The 4,802-nt window shown below is 37.7% G+C and overlaps 1 non-coding gene across 1 annotated transcript; it reads right to left on the reverse strand.

The window, feature by feature from the left end:
- Positions 1–1,391: 1,391 nt before the first annotated feature.
- LOC136313753 (U6 spliceosomal RNA) lies at positions 1,392–1,498 on the reverse strand. Its single transcript, XR_010727197.1, has one exon. It is a non-coding gene; the product is annotated as a U6 spliceosomal RNA (small nuclear RNA).
- Between the last annotated feature and the right edge of the window lie 3,304 nt (positions 1,499–4,802).

The following is a 4,802-nucleotide window of genomic DNA, read 5'->3' on the forward strand; positions in this document are numbered from 1 at the left end:
GTTCTTCCATTGTGTAGTTTGTCTTTTTATTCTGTGCAAAAACTTTTTAGTTTGGTATAGTCCCATTTGTTTATCCTGTGTTTTATTTCACTTCCTGTGGAGATAAATTAGCAAATATATCACTGCGAGAGATGTCAAAGAGTTTACTGCCTATGTTTTCCTCTAAGATGCTTATGGTTTCATGGCTTACATTTAAGTCTTTTATCCATTATTCCATACGTAGGTGGGATATAAAAGCGAGACTAAGAGACATTGATGAGAGTGTGGTGGTTACGGGGGTGGGGGGAGACAGAGAAGAAAAGGGGGAGGGGGAGGGTCACAAAGAAAACTAGATAGAAGGTGACAGAGGACAATCTGACTTTGGATGATGGGTATGCAACATAATTGAATGACAAGATAACCTGGACATGTTTTCTTTGAATATATGTACCCTGATTTATTGATGTCACCCCATTAAAAAAATAAAATTATAAAAAAATATTTTCTCTTTATCACTTAGCTTTGGTATTTTAATTATGATGTGTCTTGGTGTAGGTTTCTTTGGGTTTCTCTTTAATGGTGTTCTCTGTGCTTCTTGAACTTGTGACAGTTTCTCCTGCATTAATTTAGGGAAGTTGTAAACTATGATATGATTGAACAAAGTCTCTATCCCTTGTTCTTTCTCTTCTTCTTCAGGAATCCCTATAATGTGGATGTTATTTCTCTTCATGTTGTCACAGAGCTCTCTAAGAGTTTTCTCAGACTCTTTGAGTCTCTTTTCTTTTTTCTTCTCTACTTTCATGCCTTCATTCCAGTTGCCCTCCAACTCACTTATTTGATCCTCAGCTTCATTCATCCTGTTTGTAATTCCTTCCATTGTGGTCTTCATTTCTGATATTGTATTTGTCATCTCTGACTGATTCTTTTTTAATATTTCAATATCCTTTTTTATATTTGCTATTTCTTTATTTAGGTGTTGGTAATGATCATCCACTGTTGTTCTAAAATCCCTAAGCATCCTTACAATCATTATTTTGAATTCTGCTTCAGGAAGTTTGGTTATTTCCATATCCCTCAGTTCATTTTCTGGATGTTTCTCTTGTGGTTTCATTTGGATTGCACTTCTCTGTCTTCTCATTATGTCTGTGTATTTGGGTGTTTTGTTTGTAGAGCTGGTTGAGTCTAGGCTTGGTGTTGTCTGCCTCCAGTTTTCAATTGTGTTATTTCTAGGTCTTCTTGGGTTGGTATCAGCTATTATTTGTAATCCACTTTCAGATTTGGGCTGCTTTGAAGTCTTGATTTGTTTGTTTTCTTAACAGGTAATTGTCTTGTTTGCTGATCTCAGCAGGGGGCTTATTTGAAACTGTATCCAGGAATGCGATGGGTGTAACCTGAGGCTCTGAAGTCCTCTTAAATATATAGAATGCTTTATGAATTTTTGTGTCATCCTTGCACAGAGGCCATGCTAATCTTCTCTATATCGTTCCAATTTTAGTATATATGCTGCCGAAGCAAGCACCATATTGGGTTTTTATGTTTATCTGATTAGGAGTTAGGCTGCATTTATTATTTTCTGTAGTTGTAGGTATAAAAAGCTAAAATATCTTTTAGAATCTTTGTTTCTGCCTCACTTTCTTTGGGTTTCACCAGAGAGTTCTTAAATAACATCTAAGCCCCTAAGTTCTTTTAACTGTGAAACAGTGGATATAGGATAGGAGCCTGGTTGATTTGACAGTATATGTGGGGCAAGTGAGAACATTCTATAGATCTGCAATTAATGCTCAGAAATTTAGTGAGCATGTGACTGTGCTGTGACCTTCAGAAGAAGTTCTCAGCTTTTTATCCTTTAGGTGTGACAGGGATTCTAGAGGGAGATGCACATGGCCATTTTCCTGCTTCTGTGGAAAAAGGCTAGAGGGGACTGGTGTTATTGTAAGGTACCAAAAAGCTGCAAAATTAATATTGATTCTAGAAGGAAAGGTCAGGCTTTCCTACCCGTCCTTCCTTTCAGGAGTAAAGGGGGAAGAATGTATCATTTAGTTTTAAACCTAAAATAAAAGTTAACCGAGAAACTTCTTCTCTTTCAATGAGAGACAGAATTTACATACCACCTTGCATTGATTGTAGTTCCTCCCCCTTCCTGGAATCCTGAGATAAAATACCTCTAGGCTAGTGAGGGAAGATGAACCCTAAAAGATTTGTAAACATCTTTGATTGTGTTACCTTAAAAGTCTTAATATTTCTGTATATCCCCTAAACAAATGTTGTAAGCTTGTGACATGATGTCATGCTCTCCCCCAACCATGTGTGATCAAGAGTATATAAACAGCCCTGAAATATTTTGGGGGCTTGCACATGATTTGGGCTTCCAGACTGCCTTATGTCAGCTATATGTGGCCGGCATATTTAATAAATCTCCTCCTTTAATAAAACTCTTCAAAATTCATCTGGACTTGGTGTCTCTATGTAAACCCACAGATTTGAGGTATGGGTAATTTATGACAGTGTTAGGTATATTTTTTTCCTCTATGTCAGTTAGAATCTGCTAAAACCCAAGGTATTTGGCACTGATAAAATAGTTTTTTTCTCTTTTCTTTTTGTATATAGTTATTTACTTACTACTTACTTACTTGAAGTATAACTAACATATAACAGTATATTACTCTCCAGGGTATAATGAAATGATTTTATATTTGTATATATTGCAAAATAATTACCACAGGAAGTCTTGTTACCATCTAGTTAATATCTGTCACAATACATAGTGGTCACTATATATCACCATTCATAGAGGTACATAAGATGGTTTCTTTTGAGTAAAATTCTTTCTTTAGAGAGAAAGAAACATTCTAAGTGTATTTCAAAATGGTTACTTGCCTGCTCTCCTTAGTCCCTGCCAGAAACACATGGGGATTTTTGTCTAACGTGTGCTTTGTGAACCAAACGGGGCTCCTGGAGGCAAAGCTTTACAAAGTACAAGGTCCCTGCTAGGATCTTGTCTCAAACCTGTCCACACCATGCCTCTGGCGATTTTTCCCTTCCGGTGGAAGGGCTCCTCCCAGAGGCAGCCCGGGCTCCTGAGCTTTTGCTCTCAGTAATTCTCCGTGTTCAAGAGAACAGCTTACCCTCCAACCTCACCACTCTGGGAACCCAAGAAGAATTGCTTATTTTTACCTCAGTAGATTTGTTCTTATTGTGAGGATAGGAGTGACAGCTTCCTAGTTTTTTCATGGTTCAATCAGAAACTAGAAGTCAATTTCACATGCTTTTGAGGAGAAAATAAATACTACTGGTGCTCCCCACACTCCATTTGCTATCTATGTGGATTAATTTTCCTGCTTCTAGACTTTCTCTTCTACTAGAAACTTCCTCCCCACCTATATATAACTATGAAAATCTTACTGATCATTTTAAACCCACCTCAACCATTCCCCCACCAATGTCCAGTGGGTTCTCTTTGCACAAAGTTCTGTAACAGTTATTACCTGCAGCACCCATCAGATCCACATTTTTATTTTTTTGGACCTTTTTCTGATAATTTTGTGACCTGGACTTTTTAAAGAAAGATGATGTAACTTCCCCGGGGTGGGGGGACTAAAACAACCCTGGGTGGTTGTTGTCATTCCTTTTCCCCTGACGATCTCCCGGGACCTTTCAGGGTGAAGTCTGAGACCAGAGCACCCCTAATTGCTGTTATGAAGACATGTCCTTTCCAGTAACCCACAGGGTGACTTTGAAAGAGTAAGAAAAATGCATTCTTTGCTTAAGAATTTTACTTCTATGTCTCATACATTAGTACAGTAATTTTGTGAGAGCAAGTTACCTTACTACCATCTGTAAGGAAATGTTATATATATATGTGTGTGTGTGTGTGTGTGTGTGTGTGTGTGTGTGTGTGTGTGTATGTATGATGCTCAAACGGTGAATGGAGCTCTCTTAGATAGCACATCCACACTGGGAGGACTTGCCTCTGATTAACTAAAACATTTAAAGTGATTCTCAATCACAATAGCAGACTCCTGAATCACTCTTGTTAAATTACAGGCCTACAACATTTAATTTCTTTAATTTTTTCCTTTAATGCCCAGTTATATCTTCTCTCTGTTTATTAAACTCTTATCTATTTTTCAGAACCCCACCTGACTCCTGCCTTCTCCAGGACAATTTCAGTGACTTCTATAGTCTTCAGTGACCTTCTACATCTCTTAACTTGTACACCATTGACCTATCCCAACAGCATTCATTATGCATTGCCTTGTCTTGTTTATTGTTATCTTATAAATGTTAACTTTTTCATAGAAGGAGGTTGGGATGCCCTAAGCACAGAGATAATGCCTTTAATTTTTTTCTAGCCCCCCCATTGCCTTTGTTTGGAGGCACTGAGTAGTCTTTTCATAAACACATTCTGTTTGGATGATAGTGTCATTAGCAGACAAAGAGATTGTAGGTTCTCCTAAAGTTTAATTGTTTTAGTCTTTGATAGTTGCCTCCCTGGATCTCAGCTACAATCAATCCTCTCCATTTCTTACTAACTTTAGACCTGGATAAAGACATAAACCAATTGCGAACAAGGAACACAACCCCAGATTGGGGGTGGGAATGAAATTTTCACAAAAATGTAAAAGTAAACATAACATGGTTCATATACATTTTTAATGATTTTGGTGGTTTTCTTATTGAGGCTGCCTCTCACTCTGTCTTCCTTCCTAGCCATCCAGAAAGCAGTGTTTGCGAATTCTGTGCTTCTTGTCAATCAATTAATCATTCAATCAGAATTGTTGAGCACTACTGTGCTAGGCCCTGAGAAGGGCTATATACACAAG

This window comes from Saccopteryx bilineata, chromosome 9 (assembly GCF_036850765.1).
Source record: "Saccopteryx bilineata isolate mSacBil1 chromosome 9, mSacBil1_pri_phased_curated, whole genome shotgun sequence".
NCBI classification, from domain to species: domain Eukaryota; kingdom Metazoa; phylum Chordata; class Mammalia; order Chiroptera; family Emballonuridae; genus Saccopteryx; species Saccopteryx bilineata.